This window comes from Typopeltis vanoorti, chromosome 24, assembly GCF_054136105.1.
Source record: "Typopeltis vanoorti isolate ZY-2024b chromosome 24, IOZ_Tvanoo_1.0, whole genome shotgun sequence".
Lineage (NCBI taxonomy): Eukaryota > Metazoa > Arthropoda > Arachnida > Uropygi > Thelyphonidae > Typopeltis > Typopeltis vanoorti.
The window spans coordinates 36,040,988-36,060,484 of NC_143572.1; the positions used below are offsets into that span (position 1 = coordinate 36,040,988).

Genomic DNA, 19,497 nt, shown 5'->3' on the forward strand with positions numbered 1-19,497 from the left:
ACTGACAAAAAAAAAAAAAAAAAAAAAAAAAAAAAAACCAAACTTGCTTTGCTAACTTTTCCTCTCCAATTCTGTTTAAATGACCATACTATCTGAGATTAGCTAGGCTCATATAGCAGGTGAAAATGGTAGATTTAATGAAATTATACAGGAGTGATGGGTTGCATTTGAATGGCCTTGGAGTGAGTGCATTGGAGAAAGTGTTGTTGGATAGAAGCACAGTGTGTGATGTGTGCAACATCAGAAGCAAGAGATGAAGTAAAAAATCAAAAGAGTGGTACTGAAGAAACAGAAATGCTTGTCAGTGAAAAAAGTAGTAGTGTGTGTGTGTGTGTGTGAGAGAGAGAGAGAGAGAGAGATGAAAAGAGAATGGGAATGCAAGAGGAATAGGGAAACGGTGGAGACCGGATGGACAGGGAGACATGGCATAGGGAGAGTAGATGTTGAAAGTGGCAGTGAATGTATGTACGAAGATGGAGGAGATTGTGATGGGGTGGGGAAGTTGAGACTGAGCAGATATATGTGGTAAGTGGTGATAAAGGTGATTGGGCAGGTGTGGTGTGGAAATAAGGGAGATGAAATGGTTTCACTGATCGAGTTTATTCGCCCCAAAATCATTGGAATAAGTGAAACATGGTTGAATGAAGATGATGTTCTAACAGGGATAGAAATGGAAAGATACGGTATTTTTCGCGAGGATAGAAAGGAGAAGAAGGTCATATACACAGATGATATAGTTATTATAGCAGGTAACAAATCAAATCTCCAAGACCAGCTTGCAAAATTACAAGCACCTTGCGAAATTATAATATGAATTGAAGTAAAACAAAGATGATGAAAATTGGAAGACATATGGAAGATATACCAATAACACTTAATCAGGAAATCATAGAACAAGTTAATTACCTAGAGCATACTTTACTTCAAATTTAAATGACATATAGCAACAATAAAATACAGACTCTGCATAGCATGGTCAAGGATGAATAAACTTAATAAAATTTGGAAAAAACAAAATTCCTACAACTCTAAAAATAAAATTATACAAAAGTATAATACTACCAACAGAACAAGAAGAAACGGAACAAGAAGAAACTGTTGGCTTTTGAAATGAAATGCTTCAGAAAAATAAACAGAACTCATTGGATGGGATAAAAGACTAATGCACAAAGTAGTGCAAGATTTGAATATCCCTAATTCAACAATTGCTAACAGAGTTAAAATGCACCAACTCTGTTGGTTCTGCCACACTGTGTGAATGGAACAGAACAGACTTCCTTGCTTGGTATTTGAGGGCACTATGGAAAGTACAAGATCCAGAGGAAGACAAAAATTAACATAACATAAAGCCCTAAGAACTGTTCTGGACTTTCAAAGCTCTTGGCATATGAAAGCGCTTGCTTTGAAGAAAGAAGGGTGGAACATTCTTATCCATGAGGGATTCAACCTGTCTTGAGGATGGAAGAGAAGAAGAAAAAGAATACAGGGTTTTTATAATTCCATACTGTTGGGAGGGAAGGGCTAACTGTTGGCAAATGTATCTACAAGCACATGCATGCAAGTGTTCCTGGGTTTTCTGTACATGGAAAATGCAGTCACGTTTGCGTGTAATGTGTGTGTAAATCAAAGTGTCTAGGAAGGCAGGCAGGTGTGGTGGGCAAATAAGGGAGATGAAATGGTTTCACTGATTGAGTTTATTTGCCCCAAAATCATTGGAATAAAAGGTGAACTGTTGGGTGTTGATTGTTTAGATATGTTAAAAAGTCCTATGATCAATTGTTCAGATGTGTTAAGAGCATCCAAGTCATGTTGCCAAATGGGGAACACATAATCTGCATAGCACAGCCAAACAGTGGGTCTGTGTGGAACAGAGTTTATTGAAGGTCTCCATGAAGAAGTTAGCTTTTTCATTTGTAAATGAAAATTCTATAAACAAATAGAAGGGACACCCATTGGCTTACAGAACTTTACTTGGCAAACAAAACAGTCAGAGTTCATGGTGAACTTAAACAGGCTGAGATATCATGAAGAAATTCAGATTGGATAAGGTCTATTTATGTGTGAGGGGATGTTGCCAGCATATTGGGAGAGTACTTTGGCTAATCCATATGTTGGTGAATAAATGCCATCCACAAATGGATGTCATTTTGTTTGTTGATTTTTGGTAGACTGTATATCTGGAGGAGGGGGGGGGGGGCAGTGTCTAGAATCATATGGTTTTAGTTTATTTCTAATTTCCACAGGCCAGGATGTGACCTTTTTTAAGGAGCCTGTGAAGGATTTTGATCTGCGTGTTGGTCAGATCAGAGTAAAGAAAGGTAGGTGGAATGATCTTTAAGCAGAAGTAAGTTTATATGTATAATCATGGTGGTTTAGAAAGGCAATGGCATTCCCCTTACCTACTTTCATAATTACCGTTCATTTGTTGTTTTTCATTGCTGGTAATGGTTCAAATTGCTTGTGGGAGAAGTTGATTTTTGGAAGTTTTGCTTGTGTTTGCACAACGGCTGCATCCAGCCTAATACTGTCTACGGTATGGACAGGAATATATATGAGGGTGGTCTGAAAAGTTGTCGGCCTCGACCATAAATGGCAACAACATCGGAAAGATTTTTTTTTCAAAGTTGGTACATCTGTCATAAACATCCATGTGAAATTGCAAGTCATTCTATCAAATAGTTTGTCTTATATAGCTGTCTGAAGCAAAACTGTTGTCTGTATCCCTTGAAATGGATAAAATTGAGTATTGTGCGGTTATAAAATTTTTTGTAAAAGAAGGTTTAACGGCAAAAGAAATTCATTTGAAGTTCATAAAAGTTTATGAGCACTCTTCTCCTTCGTTTTCGACAATTAATTAATTCACCAGAAATCATTCATCAAGTGCACAATATGGTATTAGATGAATGGCAAGTCAAAGTGCATGAAATTGCTGAGATTATAGACATTTCAAAAGAATGTGTAGGATATATTTTGCATGAAGAATTAAAAATGAAAAAGCTTTGCACAAGATGGGTGCTGCGCTTGCTCACAGCAGATCAAAAACGCAACTCGCATGAATATCTCTGAACAATGCTTGGAGCATTTTAACAAGAATAAAACTGATTTTGAGCATCGATTTATTACTATAGACAAGACTTGGATTCACCATTACCCACCACAATCCAAACAGCAGTCAAAACAGTGGACAGAAACTGGATGTTCAGCACCAAAGAAGACAAAGTCAGTTCCATCAGCAGGAATGGTCATGGCATTGGTGTTTTGGGATGCTAAAGGCATTTTGTTTATTAATTATCTTGAAAAGGCTAAAACAATAACTGGAGAATATTATTTTGATCTTTTAACCAGACTAGATGAAAAAATTCGTGAGAAAAGGCCTGGTTCGCAGAAGAAAAAATCATCTTTCATCAGGACAATGCACCTGCCCACAGAGGCGTTTTGGCAATGGGAAAATTAAGGGATCTACACTATGAATTGTTGGAACATCCACCCTATTCCCCAGATTTGGCTCCCTCTGACTTCTATCTCTTCCCAAAACTAAAACTCTTCCTCGCTGCTCTGCATTTTTCTTCGAATCAAGAGGTGATTGCAGCTGTAGAAGGGTATTTTGCAGATCTTACTGAGAACCACTACAGGGATGGGATAATGACGCTGGAGCATCGCTAGAATAAATGTATTAGTCTTATGGGAGATCATGTTGAAAAATAAAAATAATTTTAAAATTATAAATTCGTTTTTTCATTGTTAGGCCAAGAACTTTTCAGACTACCCTTGTATATACTATATATTAGTAAATGTATTTCTACCCATACTGATAGCTGAGAATCCCTTGTTCAGTCTAAATCATAATTTACACTTTTTCTTAGGTGTGAGTGTGTAGCTATGGTCCAAGTGTGTTAATGACTTCTAGCTTAATGGTGGAGGACAATAAGTTTACTACAGTGTTTCCTTGAGTTGCTGAGGCTTCAAAACAGAGTGTTTTAATAGATCAGTGAATTTACTGACATTTTCTGAAATTCTTTCGCTACTGAAGATTGGAGATGTCTAAGAGGATCAAGTATTCAGCATAATGGTTAACTCCATTTCTATTGCATGAATAGCTTCATTGGTATCAGCAAGTAGAACACAATTGTGTCAATCTGTTCACATAAATTGGCAAAGCTAGGGTGACTGTATGTGGAGAGCTTTTGATGAATTAAAGTAATGTTTTAATTTAACACAGGGATTATTATCCTGGCAGCATTTTAGAATGGCTTAAGTGTTTACATGCTTGGAAAGCTTAAGTTTTAACTCACTGTATGGATACTGATAGCTTCTGTGTGCTATGGAATCTCCTTGGAGTGTAGTAAGTTTGGTGGCAAGACATACACAATGGCTATTCATAATGTATTTAAAAAAAAAAAAAATACAGTGTAGATTAAATAGTTATAATAAATTTGATTATTATTTCTGATATTTTGGCAAAGTCAAGTTGCCATCATCAAGGAACAGTACAAAAAACCTGATGTGTAAGCAAGCACTACTCTGGGTAAAGGAGGCATGACAATTAAAAGTGAGCCCAAATTCCTAAATAGTGCACCTTTGTGAGCCAGAATGAATGCTCTTGGCAACACCCCTTCACACATATTTAAAAAACATCGGACTTAATTTAAGTCCGGTATATTAAAAAAAAAAAGTCTCACTCTTCAATATACTGACACAGTCAGTTCTGATGTCTTCCTTCCATTCACCAATGTTCCAGTTAAAGACACTTTAGACCAGGGGTGGGGAACCCCTCACCCGTGAGTCTATTTCAATTCGCCCCTTTGCTGATGTACTCGTATGTACATGTAAATAACATTTTATAATAATTTAAATTTATTTAAATTTAAATAATTAAATATACAAAATCAAAAATAACTATATTACATAAAATATGATCATCATACGTCTGGCAACCATCAAATCGAGACCAGCCATTAAAATAAAAAGAAATCAGGAGCATTTCTCGTGGGCAAAGTTCAGACTTTCTCTGATTGGTTGCTTCCCAATTACCACCATGACATTTTCCCGCGTGTCAAAACATACTGACTTTTGACTTTGTTTTTCTCATGCAGTACTGCAAGTGCCTTGTAATTAACCAGTTGACAACTTTATTCAATTTATTTTTTTAAACGACAAGTTGTAGTGAAAAGCGTAAAAGAAGTGGTGAATGTGCTCTGTTTTGTGAAAAATGGACAGAACTATACTTCTTTATTGAAATTAATGACAAGTGCACTTGTCTTATTTGTAACGAACCTGTTGTAGTTTACAAAAGATATGATCTTGAAAGACATTATTTGAGTAAGCATAAGAAATATGAAAATTTAAAAGGATCAGAACGTTTAGACAAGATAGCGACTTTGAAAGAAAATATAATCAAGAGCCAATCTCTTTTTAAAAAGTTTATTCAGGAAAGATCATCTGTAACTCAAGCTAGTTATGCGTTGCATGAACAAATTGCTAAAAAACTTAAAACCCATAATGAAGGTGAGTTTGTGAAAGATTGCATTCTTACTGCCGTCGAGATTTTATGTCCAGAAAAACCGAGTTTGTTTAAAAATATTAGCCTATCAAGAAAAACTGTTTCTGACCATATTAAAGAAATCGCTGATGAAATCCAAACTTCTTTGAAAGTAGATTCAGCAGAATTTGTGTTTTACTCATTAGCCATTGATGAGAAGACTACTGATCTGTCAAATACTGCACAAATGGCTATGTTTCTACGGGGAATAACTACAGATTTCAATTAACAAGAAGAATTTCTTGCTTTAAAATCAATGAAGGGGACAACTAAAGGTGAAGATTTATTTGAAATGGTCAATTCAGCATTAAAGGATTTCGATTTATATGAAAAACTGAGTGGTCTCGCTACAGATAGTGCTCCATCCATGGTAGGTCATGAAAAAGAGCTCGTGGCTCTGATTAAAAATGAATTTAAGAAACGTCAATTGAACCCAAATACTTTAATTGTGTGCCACTGCTTCATTCATATGGAAAATCTGTATCCAAAGTTACTCAAGATGAACAGCGTCATGAATGTAGTAACAAAGGCCATTAATTTGATAAAAAGTAAAGGGTTGAACAACAGGGAATTCAAAAAATTTTTGCAAGATCTTGAAGCCAAATATGAGGACTTATTGTACCATTGTGAAGTTAGGTGTCTAAGTAGAGCTCAAATGCTCAAGCGATTTTATGAACTTAAAGACAAAGTGAAAATTTTCTTGGACATTAAAGGTGTCCCCATTAAAGAATTGGAGGATGAAAAGTTTTAAAGTGATTTAGCATTTTTATTAGACATAACTAGTCATTTGAATAATCTAAATTTGAAATTACAAGGTCCCAATCAGCTTATGACCTCTTTGCTCACTCATATCAAGAGCTTTGAATCGATGCTTCAATTTCTTACCCAACTGAAAAAAAAAAAAAAAACGCTTTACACATTTTCTAAAATTACGAGAATGCAATCCAAAATCAACAAGTGAGTATATTGATGAGTGTCAAAGTGTGTTTTGAATCAATTTCAAAGGAGATGAGAAACACCTTCTGATATACGCCCTGAGGAAGCCTCCGATTCCTTGCAATTAGAGTTGATTGATTTGCAGTGTGATAACACTTTGAGATCAAAATAAAGTAATCTGCCTATACTGGACTTTTACAAATCCATTGATTCTGAGAAATTCCCTTCTTTAAAAAATGATGCCTTGTAAATAAAAAGAAACAAAGTTTCTTTTTTTTTTCAAAATTAAAAGAAACAAAACTTCTCAGTTTTCTACTACTTATCAATGCGAGCAATTTTTTTTCAAAATTAAGTCTGGCAAAAAAATCGCTCTCATACAAGACTCACTGATGAAAATCTCGCCATGAACTACGAGTAGCCATCTCATCAAGGGCAGCTAATATTTCTAAGCTTTCACAAAAAAAAGCAGTTTCAGCCTTCTCACTAAAAAGTTTAAGATTGTTATAATTATATGCTTGATTGTTATAATTATATGTCTACACAATGAGTATAAAATTATATGTCTAAACAATAAGTAAATGTTGCACATTTACTTATTGAGATATATATTGCACACTACATACACTATATATAAGAGTTAAAATTTGCCAGTCGCCCGCGGAAGGTTTTAAATTAGCAATTTTCGCCCTTGATACTAAAAAGGTTTCCCACGCCTGCTTTAGACCTTATCCAAGCTGAATTTCCTCCCAACATCTCAGCCCAGTTCAAGTTCACATGAACTCTGGCTATTTCATTTGTCAATGAAAATTCTATAAACAAATAGAAGGGACAACAACTGTCTCCCCTCCCCAACTATTTCATGGAGACTTTGGAAGAGAAAGCCTTAAACTCTGTTCCCACACAGATGATGCATTCACTATTTGGCCACATGATTTTTAATACATACAAACAATCAACATCTCAGGATTCAGTTCACCTTAGTAAAAGAAAACAATAATAGTCTTCCCTTCATAGACACTTTAATTACAAGCATTACATGATAAATGGCAGATCCTTGACATTTTCTGTTTAAAGAAAATCTACATGCACTGCTAGGTACATTCCCCAACAATATTGAATTATAAAAACCCTGTACAACAGGGCAAAATTATCCAGCATAGATAACAATGCTCCCGCCGCTAATCTTAGTACCATATACAGCACCTTACTAGCCGATGGCTACAGTCTATACTACATCCAAAAAATATTAAAACTCCAAAACACATATCCTCATTATATATCTGGAGTGTATGGAAAACTAGCAAAAATCCTAAAAATCTTACAGCCACTTACAGCATATAAAAAATTGGCATCCCTTATCTACTTCACCAAAGACAAAGTCCTGAGATCTGTCAAGTATTTACAAGGTACCTTGGAGTTGTAAACAGTCCTACTATGGCCAGACAGGCAGAATGGCTAACACCAAAATCGCTGAGAACAAGGACTGTATCCAGTTTCACCACTATGACTCAGCACTTTTTGAACATGCTTTGTCTACTCACCACAGGATATGCTGGAAAAAGTCCACTATAATTTCTTCACCATAGTTAACATAAATATGAGAGACTATACCCAGAATCTGATTCAGCTGTAAGGAACTATCCACACCTCAACAAATTTGGTTGCATGAAACAGCTTCAAATTTGGAACATTAATCTGCAGAACAGCCAAGAAGAGTCATTCCACCCCACTATGGGGGTACTATTTAAAACTTTAGACTTGCCTTTGATTGCCATGCTTTAGCCTCATTTATCTGGTGTAGTGCCTGCATGCATATATCAGTTTTGTTGTGTTCCCTATTGATGGAAGTTTGACTTTGCCAACAAAATATCAATAAATATTAATTAAATTTATTATAATTAATATTTAATGTACTTCTTAATTACCTTAAAAGACCACTATGATCAGCCAATGTATAAGCCTCACAAACAGATTTGCTAATTCTGTTGTCAATTTCTATATTTAATTTGTTATGTTTACTAAAAACTGCACCTAAATACCTAAAATGTTTGCTTGTTCTATAGGTTGTCAATTTAGGATGTAGTTCATGTTTTCAATGTTCCTGCCTATTTTCAGGGCTTTTGTGTTTTTATTGCTGATCTTTATACCAAATTTATTACTGCAGTTATTCAGTTTAGTTAGGGAATACTACATGCTTGTACTGGATTTATTCGGAAGTATAACATCATCTGCATAAACTAAACAGCTGAGATTAACATCTTCAATTTTGATATTAGATTTAATACCATTTTCCTTTATAATGTGATCCATAAATGATGAATAACAGTGGAAATAATGTGCACACTTATCTCACACCTGATACACTAGTTTAACATCAAACCGTCTTCCTGTACCTTCTTGAATACTAACTACAGAATTATAAATCAAATATAGACTATGTACTGCTTGATATGATGTTCATTTACATCATATAACTGTAGCATTCTGATCAGCTTTACTCTTGGCAACTTGTCATGTCACTTTTCTAAATCTACAAAACTTAAATACAGATCCTTGTTATATTCCTGTGATTTTTCAACTATTTGGCTTAAAGCAAAAATCTGATCCTGACAACAGCTGTTTGAGCCGAATCCAGCTGGTTCAAGTATATTTGCATAAATCTTACCAGAAACTCAGTAGGAAAATTCCACAATAAGATTTATTTCCTTTTTTTTTTGCAGATGGGTCATGAGAGCTCTATTCCAGTCATCCAAAATTTGACCTTCTAACCAGGCCTTCTGAATTATGTAGTGTAGCCACCATAAAAGTTTTAGACCTCATATTTGAGCATTTTTGGTCAAATATAATCTACTCTAGGTGCCTTTCCATATTTCAAGTTTTTGACGGTTTTTCTACCTCAACTACTGGAATGTCGGCAACACACATGTATGCTGCTGATTTTCCATGTATATAACATCATGTTGTTTAAGGAAATTAACAACAACATAGACTAGACAATAACTAAAAATGTAGAAAGTTTTTTAACTTGGGTATATTATGTATTCAAGATACCAAGTAATTTTATATAAACTTGGTTTTAATCCTATTTCCCAAGTAAGCAAACAGACAAGAAAGTCAAGTTTGCACCTGCAAGTAGTACAAGTCCAAGGCAACTCATGGTAGTGCCAGTCGAGGCAACTCGTGGTAAAGGTGGATAAAGTTCTGATCACTTTTTATTTAATGTTTTTAAAGCCTTTAATGTTTAGCATCATACATCTCCGCAAGGGGATGTGCTTTACATTAAGGGGAAAATACTAAGAAAAGTGATCAGAGCTTTATCCACCTTCACCATGAGTTGCCTACTGGCACTATCATGAGTTGCCTTGGACTTGACTTCTTGGGAAATAGGATTAAAACCGAGTTTATATAAAATTACTTGGTATCTTGAATACATAATATACCTAAGTTAAAAAACTTTCTACGTCTATCTCTCATCCTGAGATTTTATATTTATAATGTCAAAGCAACTTGTTTTGGTAAAATACATATGAACTCTGCATTACTTCATCCTTAGCATTTTCAGGTCTGGCTCCCACTGACGAGACCTCAATAAAGGTCGAAACTGGTATGGGTAGTGACCATTGCCTTTAATGTTTAGCATCATACATCTCCGCAAGGGGATGTGCTTTGCATTAAGGTGGAAAATACTACGAAAAGTGATCAGAGCTTTATCCACCTTTACCACGAGTTGCCTCGACTGGCACTACAAAGAGTTGCCTTGGACTTGCACTACTTGCAGGCGCAAACTTGACTTTCTTGTCTGTTTGCATACTTGGGAAATAGGATTAAAACCAAGTTTATATAAAATTACTTGGTATCATGAATACAATAACTAAAAATATTTAATTATTATTTCCCATATTTTGCTGAAGTTAAATCGGCATCTTCAAGAATTAATACACTGGTATGAAACATATGCACAAAGGCACACTTCAGTAACAAAGCTGGAACAGGAGAGTTACAGGATGACCTAAAGTCCTATAATTAAGCAACCTACTGGCTTTGGTTGGGTATTCTTGGCTTTGGGCTGACTGTGTGTCAATGACAGTTTCCCCATATTTTTATGTGGGTGAGTTCTGTGTTGGGTGCAATGTTATCTGAGCAAATTAATTTTGCCTAGTGGACTATGGTTTTTATAGTTCCAAATTGTTGGGGGGGGGGTTCTGTAGATTGTGAAGGTGTCAGAGATCCATTTAAGTTGTATTGTACTAGGGTATCTAGGAATGGCAGATTGTTGTTACTTTCTATTTCAGTTGTGAATTGGATCCTATGATGCTATTTGTATATTGTACATTGGATCCTAAGGTGTCCTGGCCATGTGGCCAAATTTTTCACAGTGTATCCAAACAGTGGGTTTGGGGGATGTGGGAGCCCATTACCGTACCCTCTATTTGTTTGTAGAATTTTCCTTCTTTCTTCCTTTCTTTTAATTCTTTTTATAGCCACTTCTGGCTATAGGTGTCTCCCAATTCTTTCCGCCTGTTTCTATCCTGAGCTTATTGGTGCCAGATAGTTCCAATTATTTTCCTTATAGCTTCTGACCATCTTCTTTCATGTTTCCCACTGATCTTTTACCTTCAATAGATGGATCCAACCAATTTACATTTCTTTCGAAGTATGTTTTCTCCAATATCTAAAAATTTTGCTTTAGCTCTTATTTCTTCATTTTTGATTTTATCTATGAGTCTTATGTTTAGCAGACATCTTTCCATTAATCTTTCTGTTTTTTTGCAGTTTATCTATCATTTCATTTTTGATTGGCTTCTGCTGCATATGTCATAACAGACCATACACATTGACTGAACAGTCATGCTCTGTTCTCAGGTTTTATTTTGTTGTTTAAAAATCTCTTCAATTTTCCAAAAGCTGACCATCCCATTCCTATTCTTCTTTTCACTTCTTTCATGAATCCTTGTTTCTTCATTGTTAACAATTTTCTTAAGTATATATACTGTGCGACCACAGATGCGAGACACTTCTGCACATGGCAGAAGAAGGTGAATCCATTCCGATAATAGGGAAATCAATGCATTTTGTGGGATAAGTGTTTACTATTATATGTTGGAAAATTAGCTTTTCTTTTATGAAAATTCTAGTTTTTCAAGTGGTAACTATTTTGATTGTACAACAGTTGGAAAATTTACGTATAAAGCATGCGATTTCGCATGTTGGTAACGAATTCGTACATCACCTTATTCCTTTTCCCCTTTCAACATGAATTGACTCTTCTTGGCACACTGCCAGCTGAGGATCTTGCATCTGTGGTTGGACAGTACTCATCTACTATTTCAATTTCTTTATTGTTCACCTTAATAATGTCTTTCATTGTATCCTTTTTGGTTTTCTCAGAATTAATGTCTAATCCAATTTCTATTGATTTAGTTGTTAGATCTTCTACCATTTCTTTTACATCTTTCATAATGTTTGCAATAATAAAAATATCATCAGCAAATCTTAGGTTGTCTAATTTACTTCCATTAATACTGACTCCTTTATTGGACCATTCTATATTGCTTGTCATATGTTCCAGTGTTAATGTGAAGAGTTTGGAGAAATGGTTTATCCTTGCCTTATTCCTGGATTTATGTAAAATTGCTCACTTATTTCATTGAGAATGATATTTGGTATAGCATTTTCATAAATATATTTTATTATGTCAATAAATTGTTTTTCAATGCTATAATCTCTAAGGGCTTCTATTATTGATGATGTTTTTATGCAATCAAAACTTCTTTAAAATTTATGAAGGCCATGTGAAGAGAAAGGTTGTATTCATTGCATTTTTCCATAAGCAGGCTCATTGATTGAATATGATCCATTGTACTGAAGTTCTTTCTGAAACCAGCTTGTCAAGAAGTTTGTATTGAATCAAATCTTGTTTCTAATCTATTGGTTATAATTCTAGTGAAAAGCTTATAAATGTGGATAGGTCACTAGTTTTCTGGTTTTAATTTGCTTACTTTTTTATGCAGTAAAATAATGTTTGAATTATTCCATTTTGGGGATGTTTCTCCTTTTTTGATGCATTTATTGATGAGCATTTTCAATTTCTGTTTTAGAATATCCCTACCTTCTTTAACACTTCGAGTCCTAGACCTACTGGGACTTATCAATGTATACATCGAAGTCCTATCAATGTAAGTATACATTGATAGGACTCAAAGTGTTAATCATCTCTATTATTAAACAATTCTCTCCAGCAGCTTTATTGTTTTTCATTTGTTTTAATGCTTTTTCAATTTCAAAGATTTCTAATGGAGGTATATCAGAGTTAATGTCATAATCCATTTTTCTCTTAATTCTGGAGTTTTCTTTCCATCTTCACTTTTATACAGATTCATGTAAAAATGTTTGCTTCTTCTGTGATTTCTTGTTTGCTAAATAATTATCTTCTAGATAAAAGATTATTCCTTAGAATTCTGAGGTTTTTATTTTCATCAATGAATTTTTGGATTATATCATCTTCTCTTTTCTTAATATCTTCTTTTATATTTATCCTTATTGCTTTATTTATTACTATTATTGCAATAGTTAATCATTTACTTTCTGCAATCAATTGTTTTCTCTTTTCAATGAGGTTTATTATTTTTTCTAATAGTTTCCTAGTCCAGTTCCTTTTGTTGTCTTTTAAATTTTGAGCTAATTCAATAAGAATGTTTCTTATTTTTATCTTCTTTATGATCGATGCTTATTCCTGTATTTCATATCCTTTGTACATTTTCTTTAAGTTTCTTTTCCACTGATATCTTAAAGGTATCCCTATTTGTGTAAAGTATTTCAGCTTTTATAATATTTTTCCTTTTTTTTTTTTGCGATACAACTCTCTCAGCTTTCACTGGTATATCTATTTTCTCTCTCATCATTCTATGATCAGATGTGATGCCAATATGGTTTTAAACACTAACATCCTTGAAGATATGAATGCTTGAAGAAAGTATGAACTCTATTTTATTTTTTGTTAGTAAACTTCTTCCAACTGAAGTTAGTCAGTTGCAAGAAGTTGATCAGCATATCTCCTCTTTCATTCCAAAAGCTTAATCCATTTCCTACTCATGTTTCATTATCATCCCCTCTTAATTCTCAATTTAGAATTTAAATCTTCCATGACTATTGTATATTGACACTTATCTTAATCTATTGCTTTTTTGACATCTTCATAAAATATTTCCATTTCATCATAATCATCACTTTCATTTGTTGGGGTATAAATTTGTAATAATTTGATATATATATATGTGTGTGTGTGTGTGTTCTGTCATTAATCTTTAATTTAACCAAAGCCACTCTATCAGATAAATCTTTATAGATGGATATTCTATCTGAAATTTGTTTGGTTTACAAGAAAGCCAACTCCTTTTGATCTTGAATCTTCAGGTCCTTTCCAGTAAAGTGTATTGCCTGAATAGTATAAGACAGTTTTCCTCTTTTCTTTTAACTTCTGATAGTATAGTCCAATAATGTCCCACTTTATCTTGTTCAGTTCATTTTTGAATTCTTCTATTCTATCCTGAGTTCCCAGTGTTCTTACAGTTTACATGTTATTAAAGTAATAGAGTAGTATTTCCTTTTATGGTATTCTGTCTTGTTTATAAATTTATTGTCCTGTTGAATTGTTTTCCCTGCTTCATTGGGTTCTACCCTCTAAGGGTGGTTTAAGGCAGCACTGTCATATTGCTGGGGAAAAGTAATCAGATCTGGTCTTTGCCCCAATTGGCCTTGGGTAGTATGGCCTTTCTTTCCTCTTTGTGGCATTTGAGAGATTGATGGTCTAATTTCCTATGCTGACCAAATGTCTTGAGAATTGCATTTTTTTGCTTCTCCTAGTCTTTTAAATGGCTGCTCCTATGTGAACACAGATGCCTGTGTGACTACTCCTCTGGAGTACAGATGTCACTGAAGAAAGTTCATCTATTCATTTAACCATTGAGACTTGAAGTCTCCATCTGATGTAATGGCTGTTGATTCCTCTTCATCATTTGCATAACCCTGATAGGTGCCCTTACTAGGTACTATCAGCCAGGCAAGCTGAACTCAGGATTTTTCACAAGGTTGTTGCTCCCCCCCCCCCTTTCTCATTCGGATTTGGGACTGGCAATGATGGAGTTTTTCTTGCCAAACAAAAATAGCCTGAGTTCATAGTGAACTGAAACAGGGCTGAGATAAAAGGAGGAAATTCTGCTCGGATAAGAACCAAGGAATCCTTAAGTGGGATATTTGTGAATAAGTCAAGCTGTCAGTTTTGCAGAGCATGAGGTTTTGTATACTGGACTTAAAATGGGCTGAGTTTTTTGATATATAGGGCTTCTGACCTGATGTCCAGTCTTCACCTTCTTGTGGTAAACCATGTTGAGTATCTATGAATGAGGATGGGCTGGAAGTTTGGGATTTTGCCAACCAAACTGTATTCTTATTGGCTTAAACCATAATTCAAATGATGGTACAACATGATGGAATATCATGCTGGCTGGAATGTTGCCCAGTTAAACAAGCCCCCCCCCCCATTGTTTTTGTCGAGGAACCAGAGCAAACAGCTTTTCCAGCTACTGGAACAAACCTCAACTCAACATAAGTAGAGATGAAGATCAGCATGCTGACCATCAATATAAGAAGCATCAATGGAAAAGAAATGAACTAGCAGAAGAATTGCATAAATATCAGATTGACATGATAGGTGTTACCAAAACAAAGAAGACAAAAACAGGTGAGATCTTTCTAAGCAACAAATACAAGATGTTATATTCAGGCAATAGCAATCAGGAAAAGGAGTAGCTATAATATTAAACACTAAAAATGAGGATAATCTTCTTAATTGCAGACAATATCAAGCAGAACGATGTCGGTGAAAATATCAGATTGGAGAACCGGACAATGAGACTTAATGTGCTTATGGTCCCTCAGACGGTTCTACTAAGGAAGAAGTGGAGGAAATTTTTTGAGTCATTATAGAAGGCAGCTAACACAAAGAAAATAGAAAAGTTGGTTTTTCTATAAAAACATTTCTATATGTTGTAATCAACATTTCTATATGTTGATTACAACATATAGAAATGTTTGGGAAAATATGGAGAAAAGAGCAAAGATAATAATAATGGTAAGTATTACCATTATTATTATCTACTAGATTTTGGCTCAAGACATGGACTAGTTATTATGAACACCATATTCCAACATAAAAATGTGCACAAATTCACATGGAGAGAAGAAGCAAGGTATAAAAACAAAAAAGTCTCATTGACTATGTTACTGTTGACAGTGATGTTTTCTCACTGGTTCAGGACACAAGAACATACAGAGGATTTGAAATAGAAAGTGATCACCATGTAGTGTTAAGCAGGATAAAATGAATTTCATATGGAAAAGAAGAGTATGTAAGAAACTTTTAAGATGAATCAAGGTTGAGTAGCTTTCATAGGAGAACTGTAGACTCAAACTGTAGACACAAACATTATTCAAGAAAAACTGAAAGAGTTTGAAAACACTAACTGAACCTTGGAGATGCAGTGGCAAACCCTAAAGAAAACTTGGATAGATTCAGTCAGAGATGCATGTGCTGAGGTAATCTGAAAGGATAGAAAAATCAAAACTCCATGGTGGACTCAGAAATTAAAGAAATAATCAAGGAAAAGAAGAAATCATATTGAAAGTTCCTGGCAAACAATTCAGTTTGTGCTCTAAGGGAATACAGAGAAAAATGTAAGAAAGCAAAGCATTATGTAAAATTAGCTAAACAAAAATCATGGGAAGACTTTGGTAAGAAACATACAAAATAAATATAAGGAATGTAGTAAACTATTCTGGAGGCTAGTGAAAAAGCTCAAAAATGGAGGAAAGAAATGATAAAGAGTAGAAGGAATTAGAGATAATAAAGAGGTGAAAACTGTAGATAAAGATATTGATGTATGGAGTAATAATAAGTGAAACAAGCAGTGATAGCATGGTGGCAGAAAACACTCAACAGGAATGCCATCTGGAATATATATCTGCACTTGAATTAGAAAAAGCTATCACGAACCTGAAATGTGGGAAGGCAGTTGGAGTAGATAATATCTGAGCAGAAGTGCTAAAATATGGAGGTGTAAAAGTTTCACAGTGGCTACATTGCATAATTCAGAAGGCCTTGCCAGATGGTCAAATTCCAGATGATTGGAGTAAAGCACTCATAATACCCATCTATTTAAAAAAAAAAAAAAAAGGAAATAAAGCTGAATATAAGAATTACAGAGGAATTTCTCTACTGAGTGTTCCTGGTAAGATTTATGCAAGTATTCTTGAGAAACGGCTAAGAAAAATTCTGGAGGAGAAGTTTGAATAAGAAGAAGCTGGGTTCAGGTCAAACAGAGGTTGTCAGGATAAGATTTTCACTTTAAGACAGATAGCTGAGAAATCATGGGAATATAACAAGGATCTGTATTTAAACTTTGCAGATCTGGAAAAGACATATGACAAGGTTCAAAGAGGAAAGCTCTTAAAAACTCTCCAGTTATATAGTGCTAATGAGACATGATATCACGCAATATGTAGTCTCTAAGTGAGTTGTAAATTGGCATTTAGAATTCAAGGAGATACCGGAAAATAGTGTGATGTTACATCAGGTGTGCGACAAGGGTGTAGATTATCTCCACTGTTATTCATCATCTCTATGGATCATATTATGAAGGAAAGTGGTATTAAACCTGATATCAAAATTGGAGATATTAATCTCAGCTCTTTACTTTATGCGCATAATGTTATACTCCTAATTAATCCAGGATAAGTCTGCAAGATTCCCTGACCATTGAATAACTGCAGTAATAAATTTGGTATGAAACTCAGCAGTAAAAAGAGAAAGACAATGAAACATTAGGCAGAAACATTGAAAACATCAGTTGTATCCTGAATGGAGAACCTATAGAACATGTAAAACATTTCAGCTATTTAGGCACAATATTTAGTGAAGATGGCAAATTAAATTTGGAAGTAGACAGCACAAATAGTAAAGTTGGTATAGTAGGAAGTCAACTGGATAAATTTATATGGAATAAGAGAGAGAGATTACTCAAAACACTAAACTAGCTGTATACAAGGCAGTGTTCAAACCAATTTTAACTTATGGATCTGAGAGCTGGGTTAAAAATAAAACTTGATGAAAGACTGGAGACCATGGATATGAGTCCTGAGAAAGATTAGGGGACTGGACAGGTGGCATCAATGGCAGTATAATATTAAAAATGAGGATATTAGGAAAGAACCTGACATTGTTAGCATAGCTCATCTGAGGTGGTATGGCCACTTAAACAGAAAAAGGGAGGAGAGATTAGATAAACAATTGTTCTTTGCCATGATAGCAAGCAAAAGACCCTGAGGAAGACCAAAATGTAGGTGGACTGATACAGTAAAAAGTGCCTTGAAAATATAAGATCTGATAATATTGGAATGTTGACAGATAACAGGCAAATCTAGAGGGAAATTTTGATAGGAAGTTAGTAATGGTGTAACTTTTCATACAGAAAATATCATAAGATTTTGTACCCCCCCCCCCCAAGGGTATATGTCAGGAATTTGATTATATGTGATTCAGTAAGGAAATACCATGAGTAGACATAATAATTAAAATTATAATAACGGAATTAACTCACGTAAAATATTATTTATTAGTATAATTTTCACCTTAGTATCACAGGCATCTTCAGTACATATATAAAGCTAATTAAACAATAACTGACAATTCCAAAAGGTGCCACCTAAGTAGCTAATGTAAGATAACTAAAAAAAGGTCAATAAAATTTCATAACTCAAAAAAAAAAAAAATTATATATTAATATATACAATTAAAAAAGTTAGGAAAGATTAGGTGATTTATAAAGTACTATCTCCCATAAAGCGGATAGACGTAAACCATCGGATCTGTTTAAGTTAGGAGAGCGAAGTAAAGTTTCACGTGTTTCTTTATAAAGCCATTCCATGAAGAACCGACTTTCGTGAAGGATTCTTGTCTTGTTCCAATGAACTCTATGTCTAGTGTTGATGGCATGTTCCGCAAGCCCAGACTGTTCAGGTTCAAGGTATTGAATATAAGACTGGTGTTCGGCTTTATTCGGCTAGAAGAACACCAGTCTTATATTCAATACCTTGAATCTGAACAATCTGGGCTTGCAGAACATGCCATCAACACTAGACATAGAGTTCATTGGAACAAGACAAGAATCCTTCACGAAAGTCGGTTCTTCATGAAATGGCTTTATAAAGAAACACGTGAAACTTTACTTCGCTCTCCTAACTTAAACAGATCCGATGGTTTACGTCTATCCGCTTTATGGGAGATAGTACTTTATAAATCACCTAATCTTTCCTAACTTTTTTAATTGTATATATTAATATATAATTTTTTTTTTTGAGTTATGAAATTTTATTGACCTTTTTTTAGTTATCTTACATTAGCTACTTAGGTGGCACCTTTTGGAATTGTCAGTTATTATTTAATTAGCTTTATACATGTACTGAAGATGCCTGTGATACTCAGGCGAAAATTATACTAATAAATAATATTTTACGCGAGTTAATTCCATTATTATAATTTTAATTATTGATTATATGTGATGGGGTATTCTTTGGCTAAATGTTTAGCTAGTTTGTAGGTTGAGCCTGGCATAGAAGTATATCCACTTGATGGATTTTTGGTAATCCATAAATACAGGGGGGGGGGTAATCTGGAATTTTAGAGGTTTAGTTTGTTGGTCACATCTATCGGCCAGGTAGTGACATTTTTTAGGCTATGAATGGTTGTGATCTGTGTGTGTGTGGATGGGGTTATAATTTAGTTGTAGGTCGATCGGTTTTTAAGAAGGGTGGTCATTTTTTTTATTGTAATCTGTATAGTTTAAAATGACAGTAGAATTGTCCTTGTCTGCTTTCAGAATTATAATTATTTTGTTATTTCTGGGGTGTAGAAGGGCTTTATATTCTCTGTTGGGCAGGATGTTTGCAGGTCACAGCACACTGACTAT

The 19,497-nt window shown here is 34.5% G+C and overlaps 1 protein-coding gene across 3 annotated transcripts in view; it reads right to left on the minus strand.

The window, feature by feature from the left end:
* The window catches only part of IntS6 (integrator complex subunit 6), a 292,395-nt gene that overhangs the window by 39,861 nt on the left and 233,037 nt on the right, over positions 1-19,497 (minus strand). The gene's annotated exons all lie outside the window — the stretch shown is intronic.